Source organism: Fukomys damarensis, unplaced genomic scaffold (assembly GCF_012274545.1).
Source record: "Fukomys damarensis isolate Sample0158 unplaced genomic scaffold, DMR_v1.0_HiC HiC_scaffold_33, whole genome shotgun sequence".
In the NCBI taxonomy this organism is placed as follows: domain Eukaryota; kingdom Metazoa; phylum Chordata; class Mammalia; order Rodentia; family Bathyergidae; genus Fukomys; species Fukomys damarensis.
Window position 1 is genome coordinate 43,898,040 of NW_022900945.1, and position 18,291 is coordinate 43,916,330.

An 18,291-nucleotide genomic window follows, 5' to 3' on the forward strand; every position below is an offset into this window, starting at 1 on the left:
GACAAAAAATGCACCTTCAGTTCCCAGTTCTTCAAGAAGGGCACAGAAACATACAGGGTGTTTATCCACTGGTAGCATTTTTTTTTTAAAAAAATTCCAGTTTCTATCAAAACCTTGCTTTAAGTCAAGCCTATCCCTGTGAAGAAGTAGAAAGTTCCATCTATTTTATTTTTGTTGTTTTTCTACTGGGGATTGAACTTGGGTCCTTGCGCTTGCAAGGCAGGCACCAGAAACACTGAGCTAAATCCCCGGGCTAAATTCTCTGTTTTCAACTCTGGTGATGACTCGAGGGCTTTCCCTTTGCTTCAGTTTGTTCATCCATGAAAGGAGTGAGTTTTAATATGCGTGATCCATGATCCACTAGTCAGTTGTGTCAGCAGCTCACGAGCAGGTTGCAACTGGCATTTTAAAGCTGAAATCAGAGCGTACCATTTGTGGAGAGGTAAAGACTCTTTCGTGACATTTGGGTTTGGCTGTATTTTCGGACACAGGTACTGGATCATGGTGTAAAATGTACTTACTGTGCGTCAAAGTTTTTAAAAATTTAAAGAAAAACAACAACAGCAACAAAAACCTAACGGGAACAAAATGTAAAAAGATGTTTGACGATATGATTTTTTAAAATCTCCTCTCGTCTCAATCCATGCAAATTTGGCAATGTAACCATTCTAACGAGGGGGAAAGAAAGACTGGCAGGAAGTGGGGAGAGGCAATTTAGAATAGCTGGAAACAGGAACACACTATAGCACAGGAGGAAGTGAGAGAAGGGCACCAGAAAGGCAAAAGACAGAAATTCTCTTCAAAAGAGTTGCTCAGTTTGGCCCGGAACTGCCTTTCTGGCTTCAAGTCCCTGGCTCTTCTGTTGCCTCTATTTCGGAGTTGGAAAGAGCGCTGTTTTCAGGGAGCTGTTCTCTCCAGCCCCACCTGTCAGGCCTCCTGTGGTTATTTATAGTCTTTATGCCCTTGCAGCTCTTCCCCACCCCCAGCCGGGGCAACCAGGGAAGCCTGCAGGTGCTGGGCCTAATAATTACTGGGTGTCTGGCTCAGCCTCCGTTCAGCCCGGGTGGTTTGCAGCGCGCACTCCACGCACTCTGCGTCTGCAAGGTGGCGGGTGGGATACAAGGGGCAGGTGAATGGTAGATTGAGTCTGCAGGGTAGGGGCAGAGGGAAGCTCCCCCTCCACCCTCTGAAGGTCCCCTCGAATGTACTCCCAGATAGGAATTATATGGGAAAAATACAAATGTGTTAAGGTGCAAAGAGGGCGAAATCACAGCACAGGAGAAGCCAGAGTCATTAGCCCCTAGCCCGACACAAATGAGAAATTTATGTACCAAGTCCAGTGTAGTGGCACATTCCTGTGATCCCAGCATTCTGGGAGGCTGAAGCAGGAGGATCAAAGGCCATAGGTTCAATCACCAGTGCCCCTCAAAAACAAAAGAAGAACAAGAAGGAATGAAATTTGTAAAACTCTCTTTTGACAGAGGACAGAGCAGGGAGTATCAGATAAATTGTAAATGAGTTTTAGGGGAACTTAATGGGCTTGGAGAACGTACTGTACTCTGTGGCAAAGTCCAGTGCACCTGCAGAACTGATAATAGATTGCAAATGACTCTCCAAAAATGTTTTTAAATTTTAAAAGTTAAAAACATTTAAAAAATTTTTTAATTAAAATTTTTTTTTGTTTTTTAGACATGGTCTTGTTATGTAGCCCAGGCTAGCTTTCAAACGCTCCCTGTGAGTCCTCCTGCCTCAGTCTTCTTGAGTGCTGGGATCACGTAATTTTGAAAAAATTTTAAACATTTTTAAAATTTGAGATAAGTTCTTGCTAAATTGCCCTGGCTGGTCATCCTCCTGCCTCAGCCTCTTGAATAGCTAGGATTACAGGTATGAATCACCACTACCAGCAGATTGTAAATGACTCTTTATGGTACCAAAATAGAGGATAATGCTGTGTAACAAGTCTGTCCAGGCGACTAGGAGAACTTATCTTTATTTCTAACATATGAATTTGGTCTTCTCTGGTTAATGAAATTTCAGCAAGATGACTGAAAGTGATTGCGTCTTTTTGGCTTCCCTATTCAGGTAGAAAAGGGACTTTGCAGAGGGGCTTTCTTTCACTGGGCTGGGAAGGGGAGAAACAAGGGAAGATGAGAGGAACTTTGGTGCTGATGTAGACTTGGAGGCTTCTTAGCAGGTCAAAGTCTTGGTCTTTGGGGTATCATTGTCCTAACCCCAGCACTAGCACTGACTTTCTGCGAAGCCAGTCTTCCCAGGGCTGCAGACCCACGAAAGTTGAAAATATATATTTGAGTTTGAGATACCCTGCTCAGTGGTCAGAAGTGCCTCCCACTCCACATTGCCCTCTCCAACCCCAAGCACTAGACTTTGTTGCAAGGTGGTGAGGCCGGCCAGGAAGATCTAAGCCCGGGGAGATAGAAAGGAATCTGAGTCTTCAGCCATACCACTTGGGCCTGGTTAGTATTTGGATGGGAGAAAGGAGCCTGAAACCCACCTTGAAAAGACCGACTGGATGTGTTTGGGCCTTAAGGCAAGGACAATCTGACTTCTAAAATTCCTTGTAATTGTCACATCTTAAAAGAGTTTCAAAGATTTGATGAACAAATGAGAAGTGATAGAGATGTTAGCAAGTATTTTACTGTTTTGCTGTGGGGGCAGCCCAGCCTAGGGTAAGGAGATAAGAGCCCTCCGTTTGTAAGTCTAGGCCCCCTTCTCTGGCTGTGGATGCTTCAGGGCAATGCTTAGCAGAAATCCATGAAAGAAATTATTATTCTGAAAGTCTGTGGAGGAAAAGATGTGAAAGCCATCCCTCCAGATTCTTGGACAATCTGAGCCTCTGCCTGGAGATCCGAAGGTGAGTAAACTAAAACACAGGATTTCAGGGTTCTCATTTTTTGACTGACCAATCAGATGACTTTTAACCTTTGGCTTAGCCTTTGTTTCTTTTTTTTTTTTTTTTTTTTTGCTAAATGAATACTCATGTAGGCAATAATGGCTTCCATTGCTAGGTATTTTTGAGGTAATTTACATAAAATTTAAAAAGTGGTAGCAGCCTATATTATTTCCATTTTATAAATTAGGAAACTGAAGTAGAGAGAGTTTTAGTAACTTGCTCAAGTGTGCTGAGGTATTTGTGTACGTGACTAAGTGAGGCTTGGCCTCAGCAGAGGCTATGACACCAAGGTGAGTAACCCCTGCTGGTTACTGGGAAGTGGAGCTGGAGGTAGTTAACCAGGAAGCCAAAGACCATTCTAGACCTGCTCTGGAGGAATCATGAATTCCAGCGTTTCCTGGGAAAGGCAAGTCTTGGTTATTCTGACCCCCTGCTCCCCACACCATATTGGCCTAGAGTGTGGTCTTCTAATGCTTTTCACTCTTGTAGCTTGTAAAGAAAATTCTGAAAAACCAATTATTCTTTCATACATTTTGTTTTGTTTGGTTTTGGTTTTGGTTTTGGTTTTTTGAGACAGGGTCTGGCTTTGTAGTCCAGGCTGGCCTTGAACTCATGGCGATTCTCTCCTGCCTTAGCCTCCTGAGTGCTGGTATTACAAGGCACCATGCCTGGGCACCTTCATACATTTTAAAGTTGGTATCTAAGGGCCAGGGATTTAGCTCAGCGATGCCTTGCAAATGCCGCCTGCCTTGCAAACGCAAGGACCTGAGTTCAATCCCCAGTACCAAAAAACAAACAAACAATAAAGTTGGTATCTAACATTTTTTATTGTAAGTTAAAAAATATAATTATTGTGACTTAATATAATAAAACTATAAAATCATTTTTAAATGAAGTTAAAGGAATATAAATATCAAAATAATTTTCTAATATTTTCTATCAGGAGTCAGTAGAGGAACAGACTTATTATAAAAATATATGAGATATATAAAGGATATTCAAAGTAGACTTACAATGGCTGCCTGCAGAGTCGGGGTGAAAGAATACAAAATGGCTTCCTGCCCACTGGAAAGTCAGAGGATCCAGTCAAAGGTCAAAGACCTGGAGCTCACTCCAGAGTCCTGTGTGTTTGTATTAGAAAGCCAAATGGTCTACATTGGAAGGCTCAAGAAACGAGATGAATGTCCAAAGGTGATGGAGAACAACAGAGCACCTTACAAGAAGCAAAAAAAGGCAGACTTCTTCTTCCCCTTTTTATTTCATCCAGGGTGCAAGCCTATTGGTTGATGCCACCCATATCCGGAATGCGTCTTCCCTATTCACTTCGTAGCCTACACATCAAGCATCCACACCTTGAACTACGTTCCACTAATCCACGAGGTATTTCTTAACCCATTCAAGTTGATATCACAATGAACGATCAAACCATAATTGAGTTAGAAAATTTATGACTATCTTCTGTCAGTTGGAAATTTTACGTTGTTCTTTTTTTCTTTGAAATTACATTTTGTTGTTGTTTGTTTTTGTTTGTAAGATAGTACCAGGCTAGCTTCAAACTCTCCATCTTCCTCTTTGGTCTCCTGAGTGTTGGCTTTGTAAGTGTACTCTGCCACACACCCAGCTTTTTTTGGTTGGGGGGTTCTGTGAGATAGGATTCTGAACCAGAGCTTAGTATGTGCTTGCTCTTCTTCTTCTTCTTCCTCTTCCTCTTCTTCTTCTTCTTTCTGTACTGGTGATCGAACTTGGGACCTTGCGCTTGTGAGGCTGGCAGTGGAACCACTGAGCTAAATCCCCGGCCCTCGTAGAGTTTTTTAGAAAGATGTTTTGAGACAGAGTTTTACTGTAATTCAGGCTGGGTCTCAGCTCAAATATGTAACCCAGACTGACTTCGAATTCACAGCAGTCCTCCTGCCTCAGCTTCCCAAGTGCTGGGGTTAAGGCATGTGCCATCACACCTGACATTCTGTAGTTTCTGATGGTGCCTTTTTGGTACTAACAGACCAACCCTGGCTCCTTTGTGCCCATTTCATTCATCTATAACACTGCAGAGCTATGGGTCACTATCTGCTGCAGTAAAATACAGTAGTTCCCCTTATGTGTGATTTCACTTTTCAGTTTCAGTCTGTCATAGTCAATCGTAGTCCAAAAATACTAAATGGAAAATTCCACTGGTAAGTCATCATTTTTAAATTGTACACTGTTTTGGATAGTGTGACACTTGGAAGGTGAATCATCCCGTTTCCAGCCTACCTGGGCTGCGTATGCTACCTGCCTGCGAGTCACTTAGCCCTTTCAGTTACCCGACTGACTGCTCAGCATCAGTGCTTATGTTCAAGCCACTCTTAATTTGCTCTGTTCTGGCCCCAGACAATAGCTGTGATGTTTCCCAGTTAGGCGTGCTGGGCGATACCCTCAGCCCTTTATATTTTTCTATTTTGAGACACGGTCTCTCACTAAATTGCTAAGGCTGATTTGAAACTTGAGGTCCATCTATCATTGGCTAGCGGGGTCTTTGCTTCAGTGAAATTGGAAAATAAAACTGAGACAACAGCTGGGCCTGTTTGTGCAGGCCCATAACCCTAGGACTGTCTCAAGGAAAAAGTAAGTAAGTAAGTAAATAAATAATTTAAAATATAATTATTATTTTAACATATATATGAAGGCGCTGGGTTCAATCCCCAGTACTGCTAAAACCAAACACAACTTTGAGGCAACAGCATGAATTTACAAAGGCAAAAGCTTCAACTGGGAAGTAACACAGACTAATTTTAGGTAAAGGAAAAGTTTGTCATAAAAAAAGAAACGGGGGGCTGGGGATTTAGCTCAGTGGTTCCGCCCCCTGCCTCACAAGCGCAAGGTCCTGAGTTCGATCTCCAGTTCTGAAAAAAAAAAAAAAAAAAAAAAAAATAGAAAGAAAGAAAGAAACAGGGGAAAGGAAAGTAAAAATGATGCCATTATTGTGCATTGAAAACAAATATTAATAAAAAAAAAAGAGGCAGGAGTAAAAAAGAGCAGGGGAGGAAGCAAAGCTGGACGTCCCGTGTGTAGCCCCAGGAAGTGGATACAATCACAGACAGTAGCATCTAACAAAGGCTACATTTTGTTTTTATCAGGTCTCAAAGAAATATCACTTATTATTCTTTTTTTTTTTCCAAAAGGGGCAGGGGTCTCTGGACAGGGTGGAATTTAGTTACTGCACTGGTGTGCGTTTGCCCAAGATCCAAAGTGTGCTCAGAAATGTGTTCTGTCTCTTTCTGGGTAGGGAATTCATTATTATAATGAGGGTATAATGAAGTTTAGGGTCAGATCTTTGTCAGCTCTGTGACCATCTTTGCTTGTACTGGTCTTACCCACTTTGCCTGCACATCCCATTTTTTAATCTCAAGGATGACAGCAGTTTGCTTGCTTAATTGGCAGCCCAATTGACTTTCCCTCTCTCGTTGCACAGTGTTGCTGCTACCTGCTCACTTTTTCTTGGGCTATGCCAATGTCCCCCCTGATTTGGTTTGCCTGGGTCTCCTGACTAGGGGATCACAGATATGCGCCACCACACCCAGCTGAAGTGATGCTAGGTTTGCTGTTGTGCCTCAAGCCCAATGTGCGGTAATTGCTTGGTTACAAGGGAAAAGGCATGGAATTTGAGGGCGGAAGACATGAACAGAAAATGTGTTGTGAGCTGGAGATTTAGCTCAGTGGTTCCGCCACCTGCCTTGAAATCAAGCGCAAGGACCTGAGTTCAATCCTGGTACCAAAAAAAAGAAAGAAAGAAAAAAAAATGTGTTGCAATTAGTGGTGATGTCTTGTGCCTGAAAGCAATGGATCTATACAGAGTTCAGCAAGAATCTCCTAAAATGAGTGACATCAGCCATTTATTACTAGTAAGGGATGGCTACACAGATTCAGGCAAAAGGTTTGAGATTTAAAACAAAAAACAGCCTGGCAGGGTGGTACACACCTGTAATTCCAGCACCTGGGAGGCTGAGGCAGGAGGATTGCCTCGAGTTCAAGGCTAGCCAGTGCTACATATGAGTTCAAGGCCAGACTGAAGTACATAGTGAGACTCTTGTCTCGAAAAACCAAAACCAGGGCAGGGGGATTTAGCTCAGTGGTGCCACTGCCTGCTTTGTAAGCACAAGGTCCCGAGTTTGATCCCTAGTACCCAAAAAACCCCAAAACAAAACAAAAAAACACCCAAAATAAAACAACCCATAAATATCATAAAGCCAGGCACAGTAATAAAGTGAAGAAGCCATATATTCTCAAAAAGAAAAATATCATCTTGTCTACGGCCATACCACCCTAAACGCACCTGATCTTGTCTGGTCTCAGAAGCTAGGCAGGATTGGGCCTGGTTAGTACTTGGATGGGAGAAAAATATCTCTGGTCATGTTCTGGCGACATAATCAGAATGCATAGATGACAGTTATCTTCTTTATGGAACGGTCCCAGCAACGCTTCATCCCATAAATGAAAAAAATATTTGGAAGAGGAAGAGTTGGAATTTAAAATCCTCTTGCAGCTGGCCATCATGAATCTGTGTGTTATTAAAATGAAAACATCAAGATCGCATTCTTGGCCAGGGATTTAGCTCAGTGGCACCACGCCTGCCTGGCAAGCACAAGGTCCTGAGTTTGATGCCTGGTACTGAGAAAAGAAAAGAAAAGACAAGGCAAGACTGCATTCTTTCTTCCAAACACAACTTCAGTGTCTCAACCCTTGGCCAGGGCACCATTGGGTCTGTCAAGGCCAGATATGCATGCCTGCTGTTTGACTGCATTTGATAAAAATTTGATGCAGACCCTAATCTGAGCACAGTGCAATGCTGAAAACCATTCACTAACTCATATGCAATACCATTTACCAAACCGAAAGGAAAACCTAAAACTAAAATGTCTGTTGGGAGAACATATGATGTCATCGATGAACATGTGACATCATCGATGACTACAGGCCTCCAGCCAAGCGCGGTGGCGCACGCCTGTCATCCAAGCACTTGGGAGGCAGAGGCAGGAGGGTCGCTGTGAGTTTGAGGCCAGCCTGAGCTACATAGTACATTCAAGGCCAGCCTGGATTACATAGGGAAACTCTGTCTCCAAAAAAGTAAAAAAATAAATAAATAAAAGGCCTCCTGCTAACGGATGGAGATATTAGGAAAATCATTCACATACCAAAATAAGTTGGTGAGGAATTTGCCAACATGCTTGAAGAAGTGGAAGAACATTTTTTTTTTCACTTGCCACATTGAATCAATATTAATTTCAGGGGCCAGGGATTTAGCTCAGTGGCACGGTGCCTGCCTCGTAAGTGCAAGGTCCTGAGTTCCATCTTTGGTACCGCCAAAAAAAATTTTTTTTTTTAATTTCAGGACATGCCATGTCAAAATAAAACAAGAGTCAATCCTTGCTTTCAACAATAATATTGTATTGTGAAAGCACTTTACAACCCCATCCCACCTTTGAGTATAAGTCACAGGTGTGCGGGTTAAGGATTATCTGAAAGCCTTTCTCTCTTCAGATCTGCAATCCAAGCGCTCTCCGAATATTACAAGGTGACAGTAGTGAGAGGCGGAGGAGGACAAAGAGAGAGAAGTAAGGTTTCCCCAGTTAAGGGTTCTGTGCAATGAGGACATGAGGAAATATGAAGTTATTTCTGCTGTCTTTTCATCTTTATACTGTGTTATGTAATGCGTGTGACATAAATTCAGCAGGCTTTTTCTGAGCTTTAACTCGAGAAATTTTCTCCCTGCAAACAATGTATTTCAAATGTGAACTTACACAGCGATCTCACAGCAACTGGTGAAGATGAAAAGGGTGCACTCCAACTATATTTGTTTGCAGTGTTTTGTTTTGGTTTTTTTTTTTGTACCAGGGATCAAACTCAGGACCTTGCGCTTGTGAGGCAGGCAGCAGAACCACTGAGCTAAATCCCTGGCCCCATTTGCAGCGTTTTAAGGGAAATGCATATTGGCCTGGTGATGAAGCTCTAAACAGAGCTAACAAAACATCTAAAATTTAAGCTAAAAAAAAGCAAAGAAATATATATCACCAAAAATAAGATTAATTGTAGCTTAAATATAAAACTAAATCACTAGCTAATTAAGCAAGCTATACATATCTAATGGAAAGCAAAACCAGCTTAAAAGACCCAACATTTAAAAAATACTGAAAATAGGGCCAGGGATTTAGCTCAGTGTCACCGCACCTGCCTTGCAAGTGCAAAGTCCTGAGTTTGATCCCCAGTACCAAATAAATAAATAAATAAAATACACATCATTTTTTTAAATGCTGCAAAGGCATAAATCTGCATAACATTGACTTATATTTCCATTCTCTCCTTTTCCTCTTCAGCACTTGCTTTTCCTGATCTGCCTCTGCAGTGCTGGCAAACCTGGTAGAGTTTAAAATGATTTGAACAGCCCATGGCGGCATACACACCACCGGTTCACCACCGCTGTTCTAGGGGCTTAAAAGAAGATCATTTCCAGCTTCAACTTGACCTCAAATGTCCAAAGCAGAGTATTTGCTATTTTACAAGGGTTCTTTGTAAGCTTTAGAGATCATCGTTTATTTAAAGTTGTTTTTTTTTTTTGTACCGGGGATGAAACTCAGGACTTTGTGCTTATGAGGCAGGCTGCGGAACCACTGAGCTAAATCCCTGGCCCAAAGCTATAATAGTTTTAACTGTGGTGCCAAATTTAAATCTTTAATGGAAGAACATACTGAAGGCCCCTGAAAAGTGTTAACAGTGAGGAATTAGGAAGCTGGGTGTGGTGGACCGCACCTGTAATCCCAGCACCCAGGAGGCTGAGACAGGAGGATCCTGAGTTGGAGCCTGGCCTGGACAAGGAAGGGAATGCTCAGTGGTGCTGTGTCTGCCTGACAAGCAAAAGGTCCTGAGTTCGATCCCTGGTACTGAAAAAAATAAAAGCATATTACAGTGGTACATGCATACACATATTTATAGCAGCAAAATTCATATTACCTAAATCTTGGAATCAGCTTACATGTCCATCAACAGGTGAGCAGATAAAGAAAATGTGGTGTTTATATTTGGTATAATGGTGCACTACCCTGCAATAAAGAAGAACGTATTTGAGCCATTTGTAGAAAAATGAGTTGCCGGGCGCGGTGGCACACACCTATAATCCCACCATTCAGGATCACTGTGAGTTCGAGACCAGCCTGGGCTATATAGTGAGTTCCAGGTTAGTATCAACTACATAGTGAGACCTTGTCTCAAAAAACCAAAAAAAAAGAAAGAAAAAAAAAGAAAAATGAGTACATAGTGGTTCCTTGGTACATGAAGTTAATTTGTTTTATGATTTTGGAAAATATGGCTACCTCTGTGTTTATGTGGGGTCATGCTTGTCACCCGACGAAGATTTTGCAAACAAAAACAAAATTTTGCCAAACACTTCTGTTTGAGAACCAAATTGCAAACAAAAGTGTAGCCGGGCATGGTAGCACACGCCTGTAATCCCAGCACTCGGGAGGCTGAGGCAGGAGGATGCTGTGAGTTCGAGACCAGCCGGGGCTACACAGTGAGTTCCAGATCAGTCTCAACTACACAGTGAGACCCTGTCTCAAAAAACCAAAATTAATTAATTAATTAATAAAAAAATAAAAGCAAAGCATGTGTGAACCATAGTTTCACTGTTCCACTATACCTTGAAACCATAATGTTATGTGAAATAAATCAGACATACAAGTTTAGGTGTTGCATGGTTTCTCTTATATGAGAAACCCAAAGGATAAATACATTAAAGAACAAATAAAAGATAGATAGATAATAGAAGGAGCTAGATTTTTTTTTTTTTTTTTTTTTTTTGGTACCGGGGATCAAACTCAGGTCTTTGCGCTCGCAAGGCAGGCTGCAGCGGGACCACTGAGCTAAATCCCCGGCCCGGAGATAGATTTCTTACAAAGGGGAAACGGACCAAGAGAGGGAGGGAAGGGAGAGGAAAGGGATGTTAAAGAATTAAAGTTAAAAGAATTAAAGTGTGTTATATACATGTAGGTCCCTCCAGTGCATATCATCATGTACTGAAATGTACTAATAAAAATAGGTAAATAAAATATAAAAAGAGGAATTAGAAGACTGTGTGAGTCATCTACAGTAGATGGGAAGATAAAGAAGAAGAAACTGGGCCTGGCAAGGTGGCAAGTGTCTGTGATCCCAGCCCTTGGGAGGCTGAGGCAGGAGGGTGAAGAGGTAGTCCTCACCTGGGCTACATATCAAGTTCAAGCCTGGCCTGTGCTACACAGCAAGACCCTGGCTAAGGAATGGGGATGGACACCAGTGCATGTGTGAGGATGCAGGGTGAGGCCCTCTGTGTGGTGCCCAAGACGGAGGGCTCGGGCTTTTTGCTTAGGCCCCAGGCTTGCTAGTGGGTCAGCATGTGTTAGGTTACCTCACATGCACAGTGAAGACGTAAACAAGTTGTGTTATAACTCGATGACGCTGACCAGAAGCCTGGAATGGCAGATTTCCCTCGCCCTAAAACGGCTCCTACATGAAATAGCCGCCTTCTCCTTCCCACAATACCCTGCTTCCCACTTAAACGACCCCTTGACCAGCTGCCGGCTTTCTGTGATATTGTATATACAGGAGAGTGGGACTTTCCAGTGCTGCTCTCCATGCTGCCGAGACAGCAGAAGTATGTCGCGTGTTCCCATGACTCGTCTTTGGGCTGCCCGAATCTTGAGTTCAACCTTCCAGGCCTGGGCCAGCGACAGAACACAAAAAATGAAGAAACGGAGGCAGATCCAGCAATGTGGATACAACTGAAATTTACCAAAGGGGGTTTGAATTTCACAGACATTAAAGGACAAAATTACGGAACACAGCATTAAGGTCATCTGTGTGACTGCTGGCAGATTAGCAACACCTTATAAGTTAAGAAGAAAGAGATAGCAACTTCTCATTACAACGTTCTTCCAAGAGGTTTTAGAACAACAACAAACAAACAAATAAACCGCCCTACAAACATCTGACTGTCAAGGGTCTCCAGCCCTTGATATCAGCACAGCCATCATCTGCTCCTGACATCCAGCCCTGACCCTGGAAGCCTGGTGACGCAGGATGGTTGGAAACAGGTCCTCCTCCTTCTGAGGTATCTCAAGACTCACAAGTGTCCCCCTCTGGAGGCTGGAGATGTAGCTCATTGGCAGAGCCCTTGCCTACAAGTGTGAGGCTTGCTTGATCCCCAGTGCAACCACCACCACCACCACCACCAAAGGCTCCTTGCCTTTCGTCTCCTTGCTGGAGTCACACTTAGCTTCCAAATCTCAACTCAGTTCCGGTGGTACTGAGGTCTGAACCTAGGGGTGCTTTACCACTGAACTACATTCTCAGCCCTTTCACTTTTCTTTTTGATTTTGAGTCAAGGTCTTGCCAAATCGCCCAGGCTGGCCTTGAACTTGTGATCCTCCTGCCTCAGCCTCCCAAGTAGTTGGGATTACACGCGTTTGCCACCATGCCTGGCTCAATCATTTCTTTCAAGACACTTCCCTTCCCTTTGATGGCCTTAAAGGTTTTCAGTTAACTCTATGTTTGTACTACATGTAGATGCCATTGATATAAAATAATGCTGCTGTAGAGGAAATAAGAAAATAGTTTGTTTTTTTGGGTACCAGGGATCGAACTTAGGTCCTTGCGCTTGTGAGGCAGGTGGCGGAACCACTGAGCTAAATCCCCCATACAATAGTTCATTTTTGTTCATCTGGATTTTTTTGTTGTCATTGTTTGTTTGTTTTTGAGACAGTGTCTTGCTCTGTAGTTCAAACCCATAAGGTAGCCCAGGCTGTCCTTGAATGCACTGCGATCCTCCTGCCTCAGCCTCCTGAATGCTGGCATTATAGGAATGCAAAAGATAGTTTATTCTGAGCCAGATATGACTAACTGTGGCCTGGGAACATGTTAAAGATAATGATGTGGGCTGGGGATTTGGCTAAGTGATGCCATCGCCTGCCTGGCAAGCGCAAGGTCCTGAGTGCAATCCCCAGTGCCTGGGGGGGAAACAGATACCCTAATGAGCTGGACATGATGGCTCATACCTGTAATCCCAGTACTTTGGGAGTCTGAGGCAAGAGGCCGAAAGTTCAAGCCTAGTCTACGCAATTTAGCGACTTAATAAGATTGCCTAGGGCCCGGGATTTAGCTCAGCAGTTCGGTGGCCTGCCTTGCAAGCACAAGGACCTGAGTTCAATCCCCGGTACCAAAAAAAGGAAAAGAAAAGAAAAGAAAAAAAAAAAGGATTGCCTCAAAATAAGAAATAAAAAGGGCTGGAGATATAGCTCATTGCAAAAGACTTAAGTTCAATTCTTGGTACAAAAGAAAAAAATTACCTTATATGACAAGTTTCACCTTGAAGAAGGTATATGAACTTTTATAGTCACAGAACAAACTAATTCATAACTCAATGCAAGTAGCAAGTCCATTGGTGGGAATATCAATCAAGGCAGGAAAATCTCTTCCACACGTTTCAGATTTTATCTTCCAGCATTCTTTGCCTTAGAGATGGTACAGACTGGCAGAATGCTCGGTGATGCACTCTGAGAAGTTTTTCTGTTAATTGAGAATGCTAGGTCAGATATAAAAGTTAAAGTTATTAGAGGACCTCAAGCCAGGCAGGCTGACCCTTATCTGTGATCCCAGCACTCAGGAGGCTAAGACAGGAGGATCACCATGAATTTGAGGCCTGCCTGGCCTACATAGAGAGCTCAAGGCCAGTTTGAACTACATAGCATGATCTTGTCTCAAAAAAAAAAAAAAAAAAAAAAAAAAAAAAAAAAAAAATCAAAACAAAAAACAGACATTGAAGCAAGATAAATTTACATCTAAATAGGAAAATGTTATTTATAAGGGCTTTCCCTCTCTACGTGAGAAAGAGAAGTCTCAGTGGTGTCTACCTCTCCTCTCAGCTACTTGGGAGACTAAGGCAGGAGGATCTCAAATTTCAGGCAGTCTGGGCAACTTAGGGAGACCCGGTATCGAAAATAAATAAATAAATAAAAACTAGGGATGTAGCCCAGTACATAGGCCCTGGATCCAATCCCTAGCACTGAAAAACAAACAAACAAACAAACACTCACCCAAAACTCTTAGAGGTGAAAAATAAAGCAAAATAGCAGTATACAAAAATCAACATACATAATGTAGCGGCTTTTCCATATATTTATAATGAACTCACTGAGAAAGAAGTCGGGAAAGCAATCCCTTTACCGATAGTCCTCCTTCCCCCACCCCCCAAAAAACCCCAAACAAACAAAAAACAAAAATAGACTGTCATCGTTACTTTTCTCTTCTTGCTGAAACAAAATATACCACACTCAAAGTTAAAGGGGAGACGGTTTATGTAGCTCACAGTTTGTAGAAGTTTCAGTCACCTGGCTCCAAGGCCAGGGTGACACAGCAGATAAGCATGGCAGAGGAAAGACAGTTTATGGTAAAGATGAGGTAGCAAAGTACCAAGGGATGGCCACCGCTGTCTCTGTCCCTTATGTCTTATCCAGGCTACTTAGGGCGAGCAGCACTCACACCCTTAATCCTAGTGCCCTTGAGCCTAGCACTGCACCATGAATCAATCCCAGTGTCCCACACTCTAGAGCCATCCACCTCCGAAAAAGCCCCACTTGTGATCATAGGAGGCTTTGGGGGAACATCTAGACACCAGCCGCAACATTCCACCTGTGGGCCCCAAAGACTCATGCACATTCCTTCATGCAAGAGGCACGTAGTCCATCTCTAAGAGTTGCTGAAGTCCTAACAGTTTCAGCACTGCTGCAAAGTCCAAGTCCAGAGTCTTCTCTGAGTTTAAGGCAAACTCAGCTAGCTATAAGTGCCTGTACAAACAGAAAGAAAGTTAGATGCTTCAGCATTCAATGGCACAAGATGGGGCCAGAGATTTAGCTCAGTGGTGATGCACCTGCTCGGCAAGCAGCGCAAGGTCCTTAGTTTGATTCCTGGTTAAAAAAAAAAACAACAAAAACCAAGACAAAAAATCAATGGCACAGGACAGACATTTCCAGTCCAAAAGTTACAAACAGGGGGGTAGCAAGGAGTGGGAACAAAGCAAGACCAGAAGCCAGCAGCGCAAACATTAAATCTCACAGTTCCACTAGCAGCATCCCTGGCGCTTTCTGGCAAGTTGTGACCTCCAGAGGGCTTTGCTGGCTCCACCCGCAAGCACTTCTGGTGGTTACAGCTCCCATGGCTTCTCTCTTTGGCTGGCTTTGGTCTCTCCTTGCAGTTTTCTCCAGATGGTCCAGGAGAAAACTGGCTTCTCCAGCCTGCTGGGATCTCCACTGCACTTTTGGCTTCACATTCACAACACCCGCCGCCCTCAGAGGCATGCTGCCTGGCCTGCCGGGCCTTCTTCTGAAATCTGGGAGGAAACTTTTCTGACCCCACAACTCTTGCATCCTTCATGGCTCTGAAACCAGCACCACATGGATGACACCAAGGTCTGCTGCCAGCTGGAGCAGTCACCAGGCTGCCTTTTCTCTTGGCTATCAGAGTCCAGTGCCCATGATCCAAATCCAGAGAAACAACTTCCCTTGGCTGCTGCATTCTGGAACACAGTGCTCAGGCCTCTCTTCTCAAAGAAAAGTCTTTTACTTTTGCAATTTTGAGGCTGCAAAAGGTGCAGCCTTGCTGCTTCCTGTGATGCCCTCGGGCCATTTTTTCTATTCTCTGGTTCCTTTTCAGCTATCAATACTTACTCTTTACCAGAGCTTCCTTTCTGGCCAAACTAAAAAAATCATTCTTCTGGGCTTTGCTCTTTTTTTTTTTTTTAGACAGGATCTTGCTATGTAATTGCGTTTGCGCGACTGACCTGGAACTCACTATGTAGTCCAGGCTGGTCTCAAACTCACAGCAATCCTCCTGCCTCAGCCACCTGAGTGCTGGGATTATAGGCATGTGCCACCATGCCCGGCTTCTTGAATGTTTGTTTGTTTGTTACTGGGGATCGTGGGGATCGAACTCAGGACCTTGTACTTGCAAGGAAGGCGCAGAACCACTGAGCTAAATCACCTGGAACTCACTATGTAGTCCAGGCTGGTCTCAAACTCACAGCAATCCTCCTGCCTCAGCCACCTGAGTGCTGGGATTATAGGCATGTGCCACCATGCCCGGCTTCTTGAATGTTTGTTTGTTTGTTACTGGGGATCGTGGGGATCGAACTCAGGACCTTGTACTTGCAAGGAAGGCGCAGAACCACTGAGCTAAATCTCTGGCCTGCTCTTGAGTCATAACACAGATCTGGTTAAAGCTTCCAACAGTAGCCATGCCACCAATGCACTATTTTGAAATTTCTCCTGCCAGATTAATTAGTCTGCCACCCTTAGTCTTAGTCTTAGGCAAAGTTTCTCCACATGAGCAGAACGCAGACACTTTCTGCCAAGGCATAACATACATCATCGGGAGTGCAACAGCCAGTGCAGTCCTTTTTCTCAGCAGAAAAGTCCTGAGCTTGGTCTTAACCTGTAGCACTTCTATCAGCATTGTGGTCTGCTAAGCTCTGACCAGAATCTCCCGTCAAGTGCAGCCTCAGGTGCTCCAGCTCTGTTTGCTCGGCCGGCATCTGCAACCCTTTCCTATTTCCTCCCCTTTCCACAAGCCGGCTCCAAAGGCTCCTAAACCACATGGTCAGGTACAGTCACAGCAGCGATCCCATTTCTCTGATCCCAAATTCTATCTTAGTTATTTTCTCATTGCTGAGACAAAATACCCAGCACCCAAAGTTAAAGGAGAAAAGGTTTATTTAGCTCACAGCTTGTAGAGGTTTCAGCGCATACTTGGCTGGCTCCAAGGCAGGGTGGCATCACAGAGGAGAAATAGTCCACAGCAAGCAGGCAGGCAACAGCAAGCAAGGGGCTTTTTCTTTTCCTTATATCTCATCCAACTACTTAGGGCAGGTAGCACTCACACCCTTAATTCTAGTGCCCTTGAGTCTAGCATTGCATCGTGAATTGGTTCCAGAGTCACACACTCTAGGCCCAGCCAGTTCTGAAAAACCCCACCTATGACCTCATGAAGCTTTCAGAAGACTTTTTTTTTTTTTTTTTTTTTTTTTGGTACTGGGATTCAAACTCAGGACCTTGCACTTGGCAGGCCGGCAAAGCATCAATGAGCTAAATCCCTGTCTCTCAGGAGACATCTAAACACAATTCAAAACACAAACCAACCTTATGAATAAACCTAACAAAGGAGGTGAAAGACCTCTAAGATGAAAATTGTAAAACAAGAAAGAAACTGAAGAACATATAAGAAGATGTGAAAAATGCCCAAGTTCATGGATTGTTTAAAGTTTTTCTTTCTTCTTTTTTCTTTTGTGTTTTTAATTGGAAAATTTTAAAAAATTTGTTTACTTATTTAATTATGACATGGAGTATTGGACCTAGGACCTTTGCACTGAGCTACATACTCAGCCTTTTTATTTTTATTTAAAAATTTCAGGGCCGGAGATTTAGCTCAGCGGTTTGGTGGCCTGCCTTGCAAGCGCAAGGACCCAAGTTCAATCCCCAGTACCTAAAAAAAAAAAAAAAAAAAATTTCAGACAGGTTCTCACTAAGTCACTAGGTTGCTCTAGACTATGCTCAAAGTTTTTTGATTTTTGTTTTTTGGTGCTGGGGATTGAACTCAGGCCCCTAAGCTTGCGAGGCAGGTGGCAAAACCACTGAGCCAAATTCCTGGCTCACAAAGTTTTGATCCTTCTGCTTCGGCCTTCTAGAGTGTTGGGATTACAGGCACACACTTCCATGCCTTTATTATTTGTTTGTTTATTTATTTGATTCTTTTTTTTTTTGAGACAGAGTCTAGCTATGTAGTGCAGATTGGCCTTGAACTCATGATTCTCCTGCCTTAACTTCCTACATTTAGGATTATTGGCATGTATCAAGATGGCTGACTTAATTGGGAGAATTAATGTTGTTAAAATGGCTGTATTTCCAAAAGTGATCTACTGATTCAATACAACTCCCATCAAAATACCAACGATATTCTTCACAAAACTGGAAAAAAGTACCCGGCATGGCGGGTACACACCTATTATTCCAGCACTCAGGCAGGAGGCTGAGGCAGGAGGATCACTGTAAGTTCATGGCCAGCCTGGGCTACATAATGGGGCCGGGGACTGGCTCAGTGGTTCTACCACCTGCCTTGCAAGTGCAAGGGCCCAAGTTTGAACCCATACCACACACACACACACACAGACTCTGGCTGGGTGTGTTGGTGCGTGCCTGTAATCCCAGGACTCATGAGTCTGAGGCAGGAGGATCACTGTGAGTTCGAGACCAGCCTGAGCTACATAGTGAGTTCCAGGTCAGTCTCAACTATATAGTGAGACCCTGTCTCAAAAAAAAAAAAAAAAAAAAAAA

At 43.3% G+C, this 18,291-nt stretch overlaps 1 protein-coding gene across 1 annotated transcript in view; it reads left to right on the forward strand.

The window, feature by feature from the left end:
- The first annotated feature begins 3,908 nt into the window (after positions 1-3,908).
- Positions 3,909-18,291, forward strand: part of Lrig2 (leucine rich repeats and immunoglobulin like domains 2) — a 90,998-nt gene continuing 76,615 nt past the window's right edge. Inside the window, exon 1 of the mRNA XM_019208518.2 lies at positions 3,909-4,291. The gene's annotated coding sequence lies outside the window, so the exon portion shown is untranslated. The remainder of the gene's footprint in view (positions 4,292-18,291) is intronic.